Source organism: Coturnix japonica, chromosome 24, assembly GCF_001577835.2.
Source record: "Coturnix japonica isolate 7356 chromosome 24, Coturnix japonica 2.1, whole genome shotgun sequence".
Classification (NCBI taxonomy): domain Eukaryota; kingdom Metazoa; phylum Chordata; class Aves; order Galliformes; family Phasianidae; genus Coturnix; species Coturnix japonica.
The window spans coordinates 2,765,651-2,786,197 of NC_029539.1; the positions used below are offsets into that span (position 1 = coordinate 2,765,651).

Here is a 20,547-nt window from a genome sequence, read left to right on the forward strand (position 1 = left end):
CTCTGGCTCATAAGCATTCACACTTTTATCTCTCTATTTACATGCTGATCATAGACATAGATTTTGTTAGTCCCGCATCTGTCGAGACGGCGGGGACAATAATAGAAGCACCGTCGGGACCAATATATATTGGTCATAGGAGAGTGTCCAATGATGTCTGGGTCAGGGAGCCTTTAACTGCAGTGTCAGGGAATTTAGTCAGCTGTCATCGCTTCTTAATTAAAAATAGCTGAGACTCACTTACATTCCATTGCTGTGTGTTAGCTCATTTGTCATCTTGTCTTTTACTCTCCAGCAACACCCCAAAACACCCTCAAAATGAGACAGGGGGGCAGAAGTGCAGCAGGTAGGAGGGCAGCTGGACAGAGAGCAGGTAACCTGTGCTGTGAGCTGCTCTTTGGGTCCTGTGGGAGTTTAATGGGATCCGAAGGGGATGGGGAAACACAACAGCCCAGTGTGTGATGTACTCTGTGTGTGTTTTGTGTATATGTATAAAATTAGCCTCTGTGCACGCATGTGTCAGGGAATAAATCAAGCACTAACTATCCTGAGGTTACAAAGAACTTTCCCTGGGGACAAACCAGCTCATATTTTTTCCATCCTGGCTTTCCAGCACCTTCCTTTGGTCCAGGACAGAATGTTTTAACAGTGTGATCCGCTCAGACCTTTCCTATGTACATAAATGACTGGATTCCTTATTCCATGCTTGATGGAATTTAGCAGTATCTGTGATTGCTATCACCTTCCAGTAGATTTCACTAATTTCTTTGTGATACTCCTGGGGAGACAGGGAGATGGGAGGTTACGCAGAGGTCCAGGAGCTGCAAAGGGAGATGAATAGCATGTTGGAATATCATTACTGAATGAAAATGTAATCCCCTCCCCCTGCCAAATAAAAGAGTGTATATTGTGGTTGTAGTTAATGCTTGGAGCCGAGGGACAGTTTTGGCATCAGGAGAATTTTTCAGGCTTCCTTTTTACAAGTAAATCAGAGGTGGAAAGGCATTAGGCTGACTAACTTCCTGAACTGGAAGTTGCATCCGGACTACCATATTTAATTGTCTATGATTGACCTATCTTCCATGAGTTTTGCTAATCCATTTTTGAACTTGTTTATATATTTGGCCTCCGCAGCGTTGGGTGGTGATGAATCCCACCATTAAATCACATATTGTTTGAAAAAGTTCATCCAGGATGTCCTGTACAATGCTATCAATCTTTCTGGTGAGTAAAAGGATGGCTGTTGCCAGGGCTTCAGGTCCCCTCAGCCCCATATTGGTGGTCATTCCCCAGCGGATCACTTCCATCCCTTCAACCAGACCTTTCAGTGCTTCAGCCCCTACCTGGAGCTGCAAGGGAGCACTGTGAGCTCCTGCTTCCCACTGCTGAGCAGTGATTTTCTGGCCATACAGAGTTATTGCTCTCAGTATTCCTGCCCACATGAGTGAAGATCCAGTGATACTTGTTGGTGCTTGTGCTAAGAGCGTGTGTTTTCTGTTCAGGGGGAAATTCACATGCAGTTTGAGGGATGGAACCAGAGGTTCTCTTCAATCTGATCAGTGTTTCCTGAGTCCATAGGGCAATTTGTGGGAAGAACAAGGGGAAAACACCCGATTTCTTTTGTATTGTTGAGGGATTTTTGAGTTATTCTCAGTTATACTGATCCAGGGGACCAGAAGCAACAGGTTCTGTTCATCTGCACCCCGAGTCACTGAGCTAAGGACAGACCTTCATCTTAAAGATGCTTTCAGAGTGCAGTGTTTTTTTTAAAGAGCTAATTAAGCTCTGATGACTTCAGCTGTATTTTCAGCCTCTGATTAAGGCCATGATACTAATTAAACTCTTGAATTATTAAAAATGCAAATAGTCAGACCTGTGTGCAATGACAGAATTGTGTTTCCATGCTCCAGGACAGCAGTTGGGAGTATTTGGCAGAATCCCTTGTGGTGACAAAGATTTCATCTCCGTTTCTTTCTTTTCCCTATGGCTGCACTTCACTGGATGCAGAACTGAAAGCATGAGCTGCTGGGGTAAATGTCTCAACTGCCTTGCAGCAAGGCAAGTAAGTTTGATTAAAATACAGCAAAGTTTTGGAAGGAACCTTGGGTCTCTTAACATCATGACTGTGGCATTTCCACTGAATGGGCAGCTGGGATTGAAATACCATTTGGTCCTTTGAGAGTGAGTCTGCTGCCAGCAGCAAAACTCTTGGAGCTGCATTTAGACTGTGTACTTTGTTGTCAAAGTTCAGGAGCATTATAAATTATTTAGACCTCGAGCTGTCCCACTAGCCCCTATCTCTCTGGCATCCCTGTTAAGATGCACGCACCTTTAGTTAAGACATCTATAGCAGGAGGTCTGGTTGTGCCCTTTCCTTCAATGCAGATATAGATATATATTGTGGCACTGCTGAACAATGGGGATGTTTTGATCTCTTTGCTGTCTGCATTTCATCAGGAACCAGGAATGGAGTAATAGCCATCCCTGTGCACCAACACATCTTTTTAATTGTGAGGAGGGCTCGTTTCTTCTCCAGATGGATAGTGCAGACCCACAACCAGTGGGTCTTTGGGGATCATTTAGCAGGGCTTTGGGGTAAGGTGTACCCTGGTCTCTCTTCCAGATGTGCAGCCCTTCTGGTAGAGGCAGTTGCCAATGGGATTTGGATGCATCTGTCCCTTCCCACACCTCTTTTTGTGCTGCCATTAAGGAGGCTCGGCCAGAGCTGGCAGTGTTTGCAGTTGGGATATCAGAGGGAAATGGCAGTAGGCAGTCTAGTTATAACCTGCCCAGAGGGAAGTTTCTTCCTGACACCTATTCAGGTCATAATAAAGACATAAATTAAGAAAAGGTGCTCGAGACGCTATTCAAATGCAGCGAGCTCTTGTCACATTGAATAAACTGGGATCCTTACTAGTGTGAGGGTATAACTGTTTATTGCAGTCACTTATCAGATAAAAATATGACCCGGTGTCTTCCATTGAGCCCAGTCAGTGGCAGGCACGATGGGGAAGCTATGTCATTTTTGCCTTCCCTTCTCGAATGTCCCTTTAAGTATGTTAAAACAAAGGAAGAAAAGCGGTCATTACTTTACCTATGACAGTTGACTTTGTTTCATCCTCCCGCTATAATGGGCTGCAGGTGTTTCACAGCCAGCCCAAGTTAATAAGGACAGACATTCTGGCTGCATTCCAAATATTATAAAAACTGTCCAGGGAGAGAAGAAAAGAAAAGACAAGGAGCAGGAGGGCGGGGGGGTGGGAAGGAAGGAAAAAAGAAAGCACGGGAGTCACTCCATGCTGAGATTTTGTACTTTTGTGTCTCCTGAAGTGAATACATCAGTCAGGAATCAAAGGTTTTGGAAAGTCATTCAGCCCCTCCAAATGAGAAGGCGAGCCATCTGCCTGCCGGGATGGAGCTGTCCTCAAAGGCCGTGAGCCAGGGCTAATCTCTGTGACACTGGGGTAAGCCTGGAGCATCTCCTCCAGAGTTACAAGCAGCTCGCCTGGCATCCCCGGTTCTGGCCTGGTGTGTTCATCTTCATGCCAGCAAAGCATTTTGAACCCAGCCCTTTAATGTTGTATCACCATAGTGATGGGCTCCTCTGCTCCAGAGCGGGTGAGGAATTGCTGCGGGGCCGTCCAGTGTTAATTAGTTCTTTTTAGGCAAAAGTTGAACTCGGTGGGAGCTGCGAGTACAAGGTGCGGCACGTTTGGAGCTCTGCAGCCTCTCGTTGTCTTTGGTTTTAGCAATGTCCTGCCATCGAGTCCCACATGCCACAGGAAATCCCTTGTGTTTGCTGGAAGTTAGAGCAGTGATGGAAAATCGATGGGAAGGAAAGATGCTCTGTATGAGAAACTGATGATCCACATACGTCCTTAAGGCTTTGCAGATGATGCCATTTGGAAAGCTTGGGCCATGATGCGAGATCCCCAAGGTGCTCCATTTTTGGGCAGGAGCCAAACAACTGCCAGGATAACAGAGCACAAAGGAAAGCTGGATCTGAGGCACTGGCTGGCTTAGATCATTGGGTTTGAACTGCCCTAAGGCGTTATAGCTAATGCGAGAGATTGGCATCTCCAAAGGTACCTCTGGCTGTTGATTGCAGGAGTGCCTTGGGGATGTCTCTCACCTGAGGCACTTCAGGCAGGTTCCTAAAGGTAAGTGAGATGTGCCCAGGCCTAAGGGCATGTCCTTGGGGTGGAACAGATCCCAAAGGTAGTTCTGGCACAGGGTTGCAGAGATGCTCTGATTCCAGAAACTAGACTGCCCATATAAAACCTACATCTTCCTCCATGCTGCTTGGTGTTTCTGGGTCTGGATTAGCTCTCTCATACACAACTGGGGTGTCCCTGACCCCATGGCACAGACCCGCCTATAAGTCACATTCAGAATGATGGCAAAGGATGTTAACCAAACCACAGAATGTTTTGGGTCCCTGGAATCACAGAAATGGACACATCTGAGATAGATTTAGTTCTCTGGGTTTAATATGACAGATCTCAACCACAAATTTCTTATCCAGATTTGTTTGGAGCCAGGATATGGTTCAGGCCAAGTGTTTTGCTTTGTTTGTTTATCTCGGATATGGTTTTGGATGCTTAGCAGGAAAAAAAAATCAATGTTTATGATGTTCATTTCAGATCTCCTTTTGGCAGCTGGATGAGAAAGGAATGCCACCACAAAGGAGGGATCACTGAGGCGAGGCTGAAGTTGTATTCAAAGACAAGAGCGGTGCAGTGCATTGCAGATGTCATAGAATCACCACCGTGATCAGGCAGCCTCTTCCCTGGAGTGACTCTGAGTTCTGTGAGTAGCATCCTGAGGGCTGAATCTGGGCCTGCATACGAATGGATTTTGCATTAACCCCAATGGGTGCTTTGTGTGGAAAAAGATGTGAATTCTGACATTGTTTACTGAGAATGCTACGGGATCTCTGAAAGGTTCGATTAATAATAATGATAGTGCAGGGAACAGCAGCTTATCAAATCCATCTTAGAAATCCAGGAGTTCTTTTGCTGATTCATACCTTGAAGTATGCTGTGCTTTGATTTCTCTCTTTGGATGCTGGTAATGTGAGATCTGAGGCAGTTCCTAAGAAACTGAATGCAATTCGGTTTCTTTGAAAGCGTTTCAAACAGGACCAGATCTGCAATTGGTGCAAGTCTGTGTCTTGGGTGGCTTCAGGAGCAGTTGTGCCTTAGTCTGGTGGTCAGGAGTTGAATCACACTCCTCTAAAGGTTTGGTTTCTTTCAGTTCCCATAACCAGGGCTCAGTTCTACGATAGCTTCCTGGTGCTTTGATCGCTACTTTGGTTAACTCCAACATGGTTTATGCATATTCAGCTGCTGAGAAGACCAGGTGCCAGTGTAAACCATTCACACTTCATATTTGTGGCTTACTTGGAGTCCAAAAACCTCTCAGGCGTGCAGCATTTTATAGTGCAAGTACTCCAGAGCAGCTCTTATTCTCTCACACTGCATGTGCAAGCTCTTAGTTGTAGATTTGCTGTAACATGAAGCACAAGATTGCGTGTCCTGGGTCACAGTCCTGTTCCACCAAACGTACCTTTGGGTCAATGCAGAGAAATAAGGTGCAGGAAGCAACTCAGGCTCCCAACAGATTGAATATTGCTCTGAGAGTGCCCATCTCTCCTTGTGATCACAGGGAGGGCCCAGGGTCTGGCAGAAAGGGGACAGATTCAAGGTGCCACTGCATGGTATTGAGCGTGCCAGGGCTCTGTATGGGGCACGCTGGATTTGGAGCTTAGTGGCAGCAACAGGAGGTCCTGTACGGAGATTGGAGTAGAGTGCACAAAGCTGGATGACTTCCCCCCCTCCTCATGCTCAGTGCACCCATGTTAAGTAGCACAGAGGCCAATGGGGTGGGCTGAATCACCTTTGGAAACACTGCTGATCTTCTGCAGGGCACAAGAGTATTAGACACCTAACAAAGGGCTCAGGTAATTGCCTGCATCTCATTGGGGTGCTTGGAAGGCAGAATGAGATATCTTCATGTGATGTCACAGGTTGCATTGAGACAAAGCATGGCTTAAGGAAATGAATGGGGAGAGCACCAGGGTCTCTTGGAACGATCTGTGAAGGAGCAGCTTTGCGGTCTACCAGCTGTTGAATGCTCCTGTGTAGTTTGTAAAGATTTTGTTAAGAGTTGAAGGAGGGCTTTGGATATTCCTGGCTGAGGCTTTGCTTTGCTTTGAGGCAGTACCAGTAGCCTGGATTCCCTGGGAGCGATGCGTGCCATGCCAGCAGGTGCTCTGCCCATCTGTGCACTGCCAGCCTTCATCCTGCTGCTCTCCCCATTTCCACTATTTCATCTTTCCTTGTGCCACTGTTTTTAATCCACTTGCCTCATCCCCAGCCCGTGGTGAATACTCAGAAACTCGGTCTCATTTACTGCTGTCCGGGTGCCAGAAATTCAAGTCCAAGGCGCTGGGGCTGCCTCTGTGCTGGGAGGACTCCCTCTCGTGGGCTCCACCGCCTGGACCTGGCCCTGAGCTCGGAGCTCGGCAACCCCTAACAGGTCCCCTTGCTTTTCTCTCCAAGAACATGATTAGAGGTTTGAAACTGAGCAGACAGCTGGTATACTCTCCCAGGGCAGCCTCTGTGTCTGGGCCTCCATTGTTTTTGTCCAAATCGTATCTGATTGCTTTCCAAGAGCGTTCCAGTCCGTAAAACCAGACCAGGTGCCTTTGGTTGTACTAATTCCTGAAATACCAGCTACGAACAAAAGCATTTTGGATTGGTCTTAGAAAGGGTATAAAATTAATTTCAATCTGGAATGTTTTGGGTTTGTTTTCTTCCCCCCCCCCCCCCCCATTTAAAACACTGGAATTTTGTCTTACACTTTCCAGACACAAAACTGACCTTTTTCAAACCCGTCCTTTGGTCTTTTACCAATTTTTACTGTATTGCCTTTTACCAGATCATCAAACTCACTCTGTGCCGTACTGTTCTCTGAAATCTGACCCCTACATGCATTCTTTGCACCTTGACCTTGGCTTTTTTACGTGGTGTAAAACTAGAAGGAAGTCAGATGCTGGCTTTTACAGCAATGTGCTTTCCCGTTCTGCTCAATAATTTGCCAGAAATGAGGAAAAGGAACCACCCGAACAACAGAAAATCTTACCTTACCGTCCAAAATTGGTGGGAGGGCTTAAAAGCTCGAGTGGGCTCTCAGCCTCGGTTTAGTTCTCCCTGCCTTTAACTGCCAAGCTGAATGCTTTGTCCTCCAGACCGCCCTTCGTCTGCACAGCAGGAGCAGTGCCACTGGCACCGGGGTGTGCAGGGCTCTTGCCAAGAAGATGGGCCCTGGGTACAGAGCAGAGATCTGCCAACCTTCTGTGCTGGGGAGTTTGCAAACTTCCACAGCGCATCTGTTTCATTTCAGACCATGGGCTGCTCTGAATAGTCCTTTTGTGTGCTCTGTCTCCAGCTACTAAAGCTGGCTCTGAAGACGCCAGCGATAAATATGACAGCTTCTGTTACTGGGTATCCCCTGGATCCTGTGGCCTGACCCGCGGTCATTCTTAGCGAGTAGTAACATTTATATTGCTGTGTCAGCCTCGTTTCTTATCATGTAACCAGAGATGGGCTGGATGAGCATGGAAAGCTTTTCCGTACCTCTGCATTCAGGGTCATTTGGAGGTCTGCAGATGGAACGGGCACTTTGCCACTGAACTATTTACCACAACAAATGCCGTGATGTTCTGTGCATCACTCAAGGAGAAAATGCTGCTGCTGCTCAAAATGGCAGGGGAGCACTGCAAAGGAAGGCTGAACGGCACAACTGTGGATGGGCAGGCCTGCCTACCTGCAGCACGTGCTGTTACAGCAGGTTTTGGAGAGGTTTCCTATGGGGCATTGCCTTCGTGTCCCAGTAAGGCAGTGCAAGGAGGAGAGCTGTCTCATTGCACCTCTGAATCGCAGTTTCCATCAGCTGAGCTAATCTCCAAAGAACAGTGGTTTTGGAAAATGTGACCTGTTTCATTTCTGTTTAAACTTAGGCACCAGAAAGAAGCGTGTACACCTCTGGTCCTTGCAGTTCAGACTCTGGACAGTCACCAGTGTGAGACATCACCCAGTGAGAGTCACTGGAAGCCCAGCTCTCCCTGTGCTGTCTCTGGACAGTGTTTGACTAGACTGCTTTTATCTCTCCAGCCTGTCTGTGGGAGTTGAATCTTTGTACAGAGCCTGCATTGCTTGGCATCTAATCTGCACTAGTTGACTCAGTCAGCCTCAGAAGGCAAGGGAGGAGGGAGATAAGTAGGAGGAAAAAAGGTGGGAGTGGAAAATAACATATTTGAGGGGACAGCAGGAAGTCTGGGCTCATTCGCATCTTGGGAATTGCTCAGGACATGACCAAGTGAGTGTTTCCTGATTCTCTTCTTTTTTTTTTTCCTTCCCTGTGGGCCAGGAAGAAAGGATGCTTGGTAGGGCACTACTGGGGAGAATCCCAATGTGGGAGAATGGGTGATACCCTTAGAGAATGGCACTGGAAAACCAAGTGTCCCAGGTGGAGGTAATCCTGACCCACAAAACAGCTCAGCTACAGTGACTGTCTGTATGTAGTTTGTTGTATTTGGGTGTCCCTTGATGATCACCTGTTCAGTTCAGTCTGTGTTTATGTCTCTCTGAATTGAGGATACTTTAATATATATTTGTTTGCTATTGTTTGCTGTTTTTGTTATACTGAAGGAAGGCTGTCAAGGTAGGGACTAATTAAGGTTCACTGGTGATATAAAGAAAACAGGAATGATTTCTATAAGATAAAAAGACGTTGCTGGTTTTGGATCAGAGGGCTGGGGGTTGTTTCAGGCCTGCAGAGAAGAGATGCCACCATGCAGGTAGAGCTGTAAAGTAGGGCAGGAAGGGAGGTGTGGAGCTGCATGGTCTTTTCAGGTACTTCAGGATGCTTCAGCATGTAAGTCGCCATGTGAATGTCAGATCCTGTCCCTGTTATTATGAAAGTTGTGGATCTGCTCGAGCTTTTAAAGATCACTGATCTCGCTTTCTCTAAGCAGACAGAGCTGGGATGGCAGCGTGCTCATCGCATGTTCCGTGTACTTCAAGGACTGATTAGGTCTTTTCTTTGTCTGCCCTAATTAAATCAATAAATGGCCTCTAGAGTCACCTGTGTAGCAGGTTACAAGTTGAGCTGCTGGAGGTCACTGCAGAGGGCATCCCGGCTGCCTTTGAGAAAGAAAAGGGTTTTGATCCAGAATAGTCACGATGTCCCAGTTTCCTGGTCCCTTGGGCCAGCTCGTTCTTAGAGCCAGGGCTCTGAAAGCAGAGAGAAAAGAGCTGAAGGTAATTGTTTCTCTCAGGGATGAGCTAAGAAATGTGGTGTTTCTGTTGTCTCACATTTTACACTGTTTACTCCGACTGTCACCTGTTTCGTTTCTTACAGGCTTCTCCCATTAGTGTGTTAGTAGTGCTGTGGTGGTTAGGTGAGCAGATGATGTGGCAGTGTTGCATTGTGATTCCATTTCCAGCTATACTGTAGTAACTCCTGGATGTGCAGGCGTTGGAATGAGCTGTATTGTGTAGGTTGCACTATAAACCCAGTGCTTATCAAGATAAGATCACCGTATGTGAATCCTGCATGTTCTGTGGTTGTTTGAAACCCAAATCAACTCCGAGTGGATCCCAGTTTTACTCATATTATGGATTTCAGATGAATTCAGCTGGTCTAAGACTGACACTGCCTCATTCTGGGAGGTGAAAACAAATGCAAATCCCCATGCTGTGGTTTGCCCTGCTGGATTAGCCTGTTTTTACCCAAGCAGATGCAAGGGTGTCTGTAGGTGTTCTCTCCATGATAGTTGCCTTATACAGTGGCTCCTGGCATGCAGGTGTTTGGAGCAGTGGCCAGCACCATGAGCACAGTCACTGCCATTAGATGCTCCTTGCCAAGCTCCAAGGATAAGGGTGTATGTGCAGAAACCCAATTCACTGAGCACATGTGCTTCAGTCCTTCCCTACAACCCTGAGTTCCAAAAACCCCACATCTTGTTGGAGCACTTGGCGATTCTTAATATGGACGAAAGCAGCGCTGGTAGCGTAGGGATGGCTTTTTTCTTCGAGGGAGTGAAAACGGTGTCTTTTAACCTGTCAGCATGCATTTACAGCACAGTTGATGTTTGAAAGAAGCTGTCCAAAAAGAAACGTGGGGTAATAAGAGTGTGCTAGTAGGGCCAGTAAGCATTGAATAGTCTCTGTGGTGGAAGAAAAGCCTTAGGCTTCAACTGATTGCTAATTATGTGGCTCTGTTCCTTTTTAAGAAGATGCCATGCAAGGTTTGTGAGGGAGGTAAAGTGTGTTAATGTGGAGACGGTTACTGGTTTTTGTTGTTTTCTTCTCCTTTTTCTTTTCCCATGCTTCAGTTTGGTGTTAGAGAGCCGGGCCTTGGTTTAAAATGAAGCCGCATTCCCGAGTTCTGCCACCCATCTCTTAGAGCTCCCGTGTAAAGGGCACAAGTCATTCCACCTTAAAAAGAAAAAGGGAAGAAGAAAAGGGGAAAAAAAGCAAAACCCACACTGTGCAGAGAGGGAGAGAGTTACAGAAAGTGGGCCCCCTGCTTTTTTCAGAGGGGGAATGTAAGCAGATCCTTGCTAAAACTGCTGCACTCAGCAGTTTTCAGCTTGTTTTAATTGGCCTGGCCTGAAAGAATTCTGAATGCTGTACCTGTGCCAATGAAAATGCAAATGCTTCCCCAAGACGAGGCACTTGGAGTGCCTGTGCCCCAGCTCTGATAGCAGCAGCGGGGGCACAGAGACATGTATGTGGTGGGAAACGGGGAGGCCTTGATCTGGCTCCGCTCAGAAAACAAAGGGCTTTGCAAAATAAAGCATGAATAAGGCACAGAGAAATGTGGGGTGCCTACAGGAGCTGTTGCAACACCAGAAGCTTGGCTGTGATGAGGCCCATCGCCCTCCCACCCTACACTGGGCTCTTGGTTCCTTTGCTGATTTACAGGGGAGCCCGATGGCTCTTTCTTTCTGGCTTTGTTTCTTCATTGAGCTGCTGTTTATTATTGAAGGTTCCTGTCAGAAGGAAAGCTGTTCCTTCAGCTGCAGAGGTGCTGTGGCTGAGTGCATCCACACAGCCATGGTTCTGTGTCCAGCCCAGATGTAAAGTAAACTGTATTCTCTCTCAAGGCATCAGCTCAGTGTTGGAGTCAGAGTTACTGGCATGATGCTCGCATGTCCTTATGCTCTAAGCTTGCTATTATCTGAGAACATGGGCAGACACTTGCTTAAGTCATGTTTGTTTTCCAGCAACGCTGTATTTTCCACGTGGAAATGAAAACAGTGTCCGTTTCACTTGGATTTGAGAGTAAATCACACTGGGTGCCTCATTGCTGGGTTGCGATGGTGTGAATACAAGCATAGGAGCAGAACCTGCCTGGGGAGTCCCATCCTGCCTTACCCATATCCCAATTTTATGCTTTTCATTCCCTTGGGATGCTGGCCCTGCAGAGATATCCATCTCAAGAAGCAGTTTTTGTGTGTATGCTCACCTCCTTCACTACGTGAGCTACAAAAAGCCCCACAAAAAATCCCTTTGAAGCTGTCGAGTCTCATGTATTTCCTGTGTACTCATAGTCCCCATATGATGGGCCCAGGTACCATTATTTGTCACCTACTGAAATTCCCCGTCTCCTGGGCATCCCTCATTGTGACCGTTTGAAATGCAAGTAAATCTACACTTCTCCCCAAAATATGTACTATAAATCAGCCCCACAAATTAATGTTCTTAAGCATCCACAGAGCATACTTCTTCATAGAGGACACGTTAAAGTCCTGGAATGAAGAAAGAAGAAAAAAAGCACCTTGCTCAGCTTTTTCCTTCTGCCTCAAGTCAAATTATAGCAGAGTTATGAATTGGGAGGACTAATTCATTCTCAATAAATGGCAGACCAGTATTTTCTGTCACTGCCTATACAGTAATGAATATACATTCCTTGCATCTTTCAGATAAATATCCAGCATCTTAAGGTATGTAAAATTAGATCTGTATACATTTACAGAGCAGTGATTATTCTGAATTTCATCTGAGGCAATTAAAAAGCTTCACCATGACATTTAAGGTGATATTTTTCTCCCCTATGTTAAATAATTATAAATAATAATAATGATTAAACAAATTATTCTGTTCCTCCCAGTCTGGATCAACCTTTAGGTTAATAACCTAAATCATTAAAATTCATCTGTCTCTCAAAGGATTAAGCAGTTCTAAAAACTGAAGGTACCTTCCTGCATAAGGGTGATTGATAATTACCAAAGCAAAGATGTTCGGTAGGTAAGAACTGTGAAGGCTCAGTAGATTGATTGGGTTATTGATTGGTCAGGTTGAGGTGATATTTTCAGTGATTAAACTAAGCATAGGTTTGTCCACCAACATCCTCTCTGTAGGGTGTTGTAGAGGTCAGGTCCAAGGCTGCTTCCTCATGCGCCAGCTCCAAGGACTCCATGGTTCACAGCTACACGTTGGCTGTGTGACCTGAGGTTGCTGTTGGCCACTTTTTGAGGTTATTATTTAATTTCAGTGGGAGGTAGGCCTGTGTGTTATGGTGTTTTATTATTTTTCCTTAAATTGTATGAATGAGGTTTCTCTTGAATAAGTTTAGTCATCTAAAATGCAGGTGTCGAGACCAAGCCGCTACCATTGAGATGCAGCGGATAGCGTTGGTTGTTTCCCTCTTCTTTAGGGTTGGTTATATCTCTTCATTTGTGACAGAAAGCACCCAAACAATTAAATGAGAACCAAAATCCAACTTTTAGATGGTCACACTTGAGAGATGAATGTGACCCAAGCTGCCTCTCCGTAGCCACTAATGCTCTTTTCCTATAGGCAAAGACAACATGGTAAAAAATCTGTCATACAATTCAGCTTCTCTATTGCAAGGACAATCTAATGTGACTGCTTAAAAGGGATATGGGCTCCTTTGGACTTTTCATCTCTTTGGATAACTAGAGACTTGTCTAGCCATGAAAAGGCACAGAAGAATGGATTTCCAGAGCAGGAAGGAAAGATAAGGCTTTCCCCATAGGGCTTATTGGATTGTGAATTGCTCCACCTATTTGCAGGGTTTCTCAGAAGTAGTCCATGTTCATCCATCTTTTCCCTCCCGTCCCTCTGGACTATTAAATCTCTCTGCACTCTGCTGAATCCAACCTTCACGTCGTCTTAATAAATTGCATTTCATTGCGGGAAAAGAATCACCATTCGGGATAATCATGAGCAAACATCCCCAGCATGCAGAGTACAGCTTAAGGATGTTCTCCTTTAAAATTTGGGGGGCTGTAGGGGGTTGTGAAGTTATAGAATCATAGAATTCATTGCTGAATGGTGGTGGTAACACTTCCCCTGGCCACAAACACGTGTTCTTTATTCCTATCCTATTCTGTTGCTCACACCTCTCCTTCCCCCATCACGTTGTGATCCTGGGTGCCCATTGCTAAAGAGCAGCACTGCTTTTCCAGCTCGAACTTGAGCGGAGCCTCCCGGCCCTCACTGCCGGCTGCAGGCAGCCTTGAGTTCCCCTGGGAGCAGCTTTCACAGGAAATTGAGCTATTTCCGGTCCCGTCTGCAGCCAGGAAATGAGGAGGCAGCCATGAAGATATATATTTTTTAATTTGACGGGATTTTTTTTATTTATTTTTTTCTTCCTTATTTTGGAGCAGGGAGAGAGTGGTTTGTTGGAGCATGGGGAGGGCAGAGCCTCGGATGGGGTTAGGCCCAGACTGGGGGCTGGTGTGGGATCAGTGGGGATTGTGGATGCAGTGAGACGTGAGCCAACGACCCCGAGGTTGGAAGCCAAAACAGCAAACAGGGCCTGGTGGAGCGGCTCCGTTTTCTGCTGCCGATCTGCTCGTTTGTTTGATTCTGGAGGGTTTATTTTTGTCTCAGAACTGAGTAATTCAGTCTTTTCTGAAGGCAGAGCAGCTCCTTTCGGGGCTGCACGTGTGGAAATGCTCATCTGCTCCCACTGCAATGGGAAGCTTTCAAGCCCTGCGCTCTAACATTGTCCTGCTTCTTCTTTAACATGACATTAAAGACTTCCTTAAAATTAACCTCATGAGAATTTAAAGTGAGCAAGCCTGCTTTTGTTTTTATGGAAGGTGTGTGGCTGACCCCCAAAATGGTTCTAAAAATCATATTAATGTGAGTATCCCATCCGTTTCTATAGGTAGCACTGCAAGCATTTCCAATGGAAGTGGGAAAATAATAGTGATGATCTTTGGGTGAACTTGGGTGGCGTTTGAAAAGTACATTATTATCAGAGCTAAACAGAAGGCAGGGATTTCAATGATTTCAAGGATTTCAATGTAGCTGTTTTGAGAAACAGACCCATACTTTGAAATCCTCTGGAGGAAGATTTTTTCCTCTGCCTTAAATGTTACAGTTTTATATCATTGAAAGGTTTTCCCTGGTTCCCTTCCATGCAAAGAAATTGGCTGTGCCATTCGCCCAGCTTTTCCCAGGGCATTCCACCTGAAGCTTCTATGATGAAGGATGGGATGTTAATTGCATTTGCCAGCATGTTGTTTTGTTGTGCTTTGGAACTGGTGTCACAAGGCAGCGGCCAAAACCCTGCCATCACCTTATGAGTGCTAACAAGAACTGTCCTCTGCCCTAAGTGTGAGGATTGCAAGAGCATCCGCTGTGTTTCCCGATGTGAAGTGAGCTGGGTATGCTCTTGGTGCAGCCCCGTTGCTCAAAGAGCAGCAGAATCTGTGCGCTGTAGATCTGAATAGACAAAAGGGAGAGAGAACAGGGGGGAGTGACTTGCTTACAGTCATGCAGAAGGAAAACATAAATCTTCTGACCTGCAATGCTTGTTCCCTCAGCACCCACTGCCTCACAAGCAACGTCCCAGATCTTTATGTATGTGATAGTCCCACTGAGTTCAATTGTGGCTAAGGAAACACAAATATTGTTACTCACATGTGGAGAGTTGCTCACACACTAATCACATGAAGAAAAGAGATATTCCATCTCAGCCTTATTAACTTCATCACACAATTTATCATTGGAGCGGGTAACTGGAGGCTCAATTAGGCACTTGTGATTTTGGCAAGTGCCTGCAGAAGAGTGTCCCGTTGTATCATTTTGTTTGCTTTTGGTTTTATACAGTAAAGCACAAATAACATTTACCCATGAGACAGCGTAGGGACACGCTGCCAGAAATAGAGGCTCCCAACAATTATACAGGATGTTGCTGTGGTGTTATCATATGATTCATCCACTATGAGCACGAACAATTGTTAACCTCAAGGCACTCTCACTTTCACGCCCTCTGACACACATACCACTGAGGACAAATATCCTCAAGATGAGTAAAACGTTGGGATTGGGATTTTGACTCATAAAGGTCAGTTCACATCAGGTTCATGTGTTAAGCTTTAGCTTTGCTGTCCAGTCCTTGAGCAGGGGGGATGTCTGTAAACGGTGCAATGTGCTGCTTAGTAAATCCCTTTTGGATCCTGATTGACCGTAGTGATGGCTGTGGATAGAGACTGTCAGAATGGTCTGTGGTGGAAACCACCAAAATCGATTACAGAGAGAAGAAATTTGGCCCAGATACCCTGATACAACTGAGTGAAGGTCAAGAGGGTGTTATTCTGAGAAATAATCTAGTAAAGCTGGAAGGAAGATGACCAAGGAGCGTGAAAGAGGGTTGCTCTTTTGAAAAACTTCTATGGAGTCATTGCTTGAACATGAGCTTGGCAGAACAAACCCAGCTGGATTTTGAGGCTTGTAGTTGTCTTTTCTAAACGTGCCCTGTGACGGGTAGCAGCTGGATCATGGATGAACCTCTTTGCAGCCCCAAGCCTTGCATTCATTTTGTTATCCTGTGCACCATAATGTCTGTCTCTCTTGTATGAGTTTGAGGGCCACCACTGGCTGTGCCTTTTGCATTTCTCTCGGTATGATTTAATTGAACTTAATTCTGGCCCTTCCTCCACACGTTGGGCTCTGTCTGGTACTTGCTGTTGGTCAGCCATCTTTTGCCAGCTCTTTTGCCTTGCGAACTCGCATCACTAGATGGCAGTGTAATGGCACACACGTGCCCTGCCTGTTCTGCCGGGGAGAAAAGTCAAATTTCACCTAAAACATCGATGAAATTTCAAATTTGAGTGCAAGGCAACTTCCAAACCTTAAAACAGAAGATCCACCTTCATTTCCCTTAGCACTCATTGCTAAGACCTAGGATGAGGTCTTAGGACCCAGTGGTGTAGATGCAACAGCAATTTACAGCTGTTGAGCTGAAGTGGATGTCACAGCCATACTTGCAGTTTGGATGCATGTAGTGCAATGTCGTCTTCTTTGGAGAAGACTTAAAATACAAAAGCAGTAAGGCAGATAATCATGGTACTTTCCTTCAGGTTCAACTTTCCTCTCTCTTCAGTTTTTGCTTTTGCTTTTCCATGGGATAATGGAGTAATGTTTTGAGTTGCTTTGCAGTCTTAGGCCTTGCAGCACAATAGATTAAGTAATAGTGTGTCTCTTTGCAGCTCTCCACAAATACAAAGGCTCTGCAACATTCCAGATGATTTTGTAGCCCAAAGGGGAGTTGAGGTGGTCGCAGGTATTGGTTTGGTTTTATCTGGCATGAACTGCATCCTGTGGGCCCATGGGTTTGCAGCGTATATAGTACATGCATTAGTGTATGTTTTCTTAGATCTGGATTAGCAGCTTCATTTGTGACCAAGATTTTGATGAGGAAAATGTCATAGTGTAGAAAAATAAACAGGGTAAAAATAAATGGCAGAAAGATAGTCTTCATCACACTAAACGTCGTCCTTTTTGGACGTCATGAAGACAGCTGCTGGCTGAGAGTGAGATCTGAAGGTCTTTGTTAGGAAACGTTATTGCTGAGATTTTCACTGTTTGGATTTCCTGTTTTCCTCACTTCTGAACCCTTTGGCTTTTTGTTATCTCAGCAGGGTCAGGTCTGGTCATCCGTGGGGAAACAGACTGACTGAAAACAAGGCTATGTGCTGCAGGAACAGCACTGGGGAGTCAGTAGGTGAACGGCTGGGCAGGTTATGGAGGCAGCCAGGATCCTCGTCAGAGTCTGCTCTGACCTTCTGCATAGGGCTGGCCATAAGACTTCCCTGTCTGAGCTACATCTGTCCAGATAAAAAAAACATCCATCCTTGATTTTAAAACATTGAGTGATGGAAAACCACCCAGCGTCCTTCAGGAGCACTTCCAGGGGTTAATTGCCTTTGGCTGCTCAAAACGAGCCTCTTATTTTTGGTCAGAATCTATTTAGTTTCAGTTTCCTTGTCACTGTATCTGGTTATACTATCTGTAGGCATAAGAGCCCTTGTGAATTCTTTTTTTTTTTTTTTAAGTGTCTTTGATGCCCAGATATGATAGATGCCATAAGATGCTCCAAGATCCATCATCTTCCTGATAAGATGGGAAGGTCAGAATGGAACCATTTGATCTCTCAAAACCCATCGTTTTTAAGGAACGTGTCAAAATTCATTCAGGTTTATTCTGTCATCTTCTGACTGTACCCAAACTCCACCTTCAGTATCAGAAATATAAAATACGTTTAATAGTCCTAGTCTCAGGCCATGATTTCCCTGCAAGCACGTGTCTTTGTTCCTCCATTGGATGAACACTGCTCTATCTTTCCCTGCTATAGTTGAAGCACCTGGGTGGTTGAAGGGCTATAATCCTGTTGTGGTAGCTCTATTGGTCCCTCACAGGTAGGTGTAATTAATGTTATTGTATTATTTTTTTTTTTGTGTGGCACTAAACAATTATTCTAAGTGAAGAATTAAGCATCATCCAGCATGTCTGTGTATCAGGTGAGCACTCTCTGTCAGTCTAATTCTGTGTGTACAGTTGGAAGGAAGGACTCCTGTGGCATTCTTAGCTTGTACGTGCTGTGCGTATCTGATGCAAGCTAAATGTGGTCTTTTCTCACCATCCCTGGAGTGTGACCAGGAGTCCTGCTCCGTATCTCTGCCAGCATCCTTCTTTTCCTTTCATTCCTTCAGTTTCTTCCTCTGAAGATGGATTGTCATCAGTGAACAGGTTGGGTCTGTTCTGGAAGGTGGCCTCCACAAGGCTAATATGGTTCCCTCTCCAATTACATGTCACCCATTTTCTCTTAGTTATACTTTGAATTTTCTCCATGTTACTGTGGCACAACTTGTTCACGTTTTTGGGTTCTTTTGCAAATAGGGAAGTCCCTCTAGCCACAACTGTTATTAAACTCAGCTTTTCTATATGACAGCTGGGCAGATTTTCACAGGGTGCTGTTGAGTTGGTGGAGTTGTCCAAGAGCCTCCACCAAATGTCTTCCTTTTCATCTTCAAATGCACAGGTGCAGGGGATGCCATGCAGACACGTAGGACTGGATGCTCTTCTCATCTCTGATGTTGTCTTCACAGAATCATAGAACAGTTTGGAAAGGACCCTAATGAGAAATCAGCTGGGGTTGTATCAGAGTGACTCATGATGTTGTAGGATGGCTATTGGGTTCTTATGCTGCTGTACGCACATTGCAAAGGGGTCAGGGCTATGCTGCAGGTTGGATGTGGGGCTGTTGGACCCATGGACCTGCCATGCTGTCCCTGAGCATCATCTCAGCGTACACCCAGGCAAGCAATGTGCCCCATCCCTCCTCCTCCCATGCAGGTGATGAGGCAGCTCCAGCTCTCCCACTCACTGACCCTACCAGCAGCACCGCTGCAACAGGACGTGGTGATTTACAAGGACGGGGCCAGCAGGAAATTCCTACCTCCACCCCCCGGAGTAAGGAGGAAGCCGAAGCAGCGCCATGACTGAGTCACGCCTGAGTCACTGCGGACGCGGTTCCTGGGGTGGTGCTGGGCTCCCCAGCCCTGCTGCACAGCTGGAGTCAGCGTGCGCTGCTGCACCGCTGCTGGCCGTCATGGCAGGGAGACGTGGGAGGCTGCGTGGAGGGAATGGCCAGATTGGGTTAATGCTCTTCTTTAATGCACGAATAAACAACTTATGGCAGGTGCCTGGCAGCTTAGGGTAATCAACAGGGTATTTATTTGGGATCAGAAAATACACTCGGTGAAACAAATCTCTCTTCTGTCTTTGGCTTACCACAGGCTCGCTGAAATTGGACGGGGTCATTTGCTGTCTAGTCACAGATAATAAATCAAAGGGCTGAAGAAACTGCAGGAGAAAGGGCATGAACTGACCAAACATTTAGCTTATTGTAGTAAGCATCAGCCCGGCCAAAGTGAAACTTTCCCAGCAAATTTTCACTTATCTCAAATCCAGTTATTCCCCATGGGCAGCTGAGCTCAGTAAATAGAGGTCACTTTACCTTGACTAAACAATGACTTTGCTATAGTTGGTGCCAGCTATGTAGCAGTTACAAAATGTGCTTTAAAGGCTTGCTGGTCGCAGGCTGCCAGGGTGAATGAACCAGTCAGTCTGGTCGCTGTGGGCAGGATTTAGGATGCTTAGCGAGATGGAGCTGTGGTCGGATCAGCTGATCCCGTTCTTTGAGCAGGGATATAGCATGCAGGCGGACGGACGTGCATAAGGAGGAAGCAGAGGGGAGCTGGGGGAGTGGAGAAGGGATGACTTTCCTCTGATGTCAAAAATCCCATCATTCAGTGCTCGCAGGGAGAAAGACAAGAGGAGAAGAATGTGGAGAGAAAGAGGGAGAGAGGGAGAAGAAATGAAGGGAAGGGATGGGCTCATTTTTCCCCCTAATTCTTCAGGGTAACGTTTACCACCCTCATACATGGAGAAATGAGCCTGATCTCAAGAGCCAAGTTCTGAGCAGCCTTGCAACCCCAGGGACTGCTTACATCCCCATCCCGATCTGGACTTGGTTAGTACTGTCTTGATATGAATAATCAGGTAGATAAAAATGGTCAAGAAAAACTTACTGCAGTTTCCTCAGGGCTCTCTTTGTGTTATCTTTTTATTCCTGGCAGTTTTAATTTTCTGGTCACTGTCTGTGTTTGTCTGAGGTGTTAGATACGCATCTCTCCTAGGATTTCTGCAGTGTGGTGAGGAAGGACCAGAGCTGGCTGTGAGTGAGTGTGATCGAGCAGCAGATGCAGGAGGGCTGAAGTTGCCTGCAGTTCTGTCCAGGTTGTTAATTCTTCCTTCCGAGGGGTCGATTTCGAAGGGTGCTGGATTTGTCCTTGGTGCGTTTTGCTGTTGTGCCGTCGCTTGCAATTAGCTTGTCAACTGAAAAGGGGGGGAAGGAGGGGAGGGGAAGCCAAAAAAATAACCCCACACGTTTTTTAGCAGTGGGTTGTTTTGCTAAGCCATTAATTAAGCGCTGGTTTTAAAAGAATTTGCATCTTTCTTCCAGTCTGTGTCAGGCATGGATTTGGTATTAATCACTTTGCTACTCTCTGACTGAATGAGGACTGAAAAAGATGCAGGGAGTAAAAATTTCCTCAGGAAATGAATCAGACAAGGAACCTATGCCTCATCTCGCCTCCTACAAATGAAGAAAGAGGATTTTTGTCAATGGTGGGTCAGTTTACAAACGTGTCCT

General features: G+C 45.9%; 2 long non-coding RNA genes across 10 annotated transcripts in view; one reads left to right on the forward strand and one right to left on the reverse strand.

Moving 5' to 3' along the window:
* Positions 1-2,919: 2,919 nt before the first annotated feature.
* On the reverse strand, positions 2,920-20,493 carry LOC107324202. Of its 7 annotated transcripts, none has more exons than XR_001559442.2 (3): positions 19,925-20,493; positions 7,152-18,963; positions 2,920-6,737 (listed from the first exon to the last, which is right to left on the reverse strand). It is a non-coding gene; the product is annotated as an uncharacterized LOC107324202 (long non-coding RNA). The 7 variants fall into 7 exon arrangements; XR_001559438.2 differs by having other exon boundaries at positions 7,147-18,963; XR_001559444.2 differs by having other exon boundaries at positions 9,151-18,963; positions 19,925-20,492.
* Positions 3,268-20,547, forward strand: part of LOC107324204 — a 66,253-nt gene continuing 48,973 nt past the window's right edge. For 2 of the 3 annotated variants that reach the window (XR_004309611.1, XR_004309608.1), the window contains exon 1: positions 19,753-19,866. This is a non-coding gene — a long non-coding RNA (uncharacterized LOC107324204). Of the gene's footprint in view, positions 4,810-19,752; positions 19,867-20,547 lie in introns of those variants that run through there. The other variant, XR_004309610.1, reaches the window with a different exon arrangement.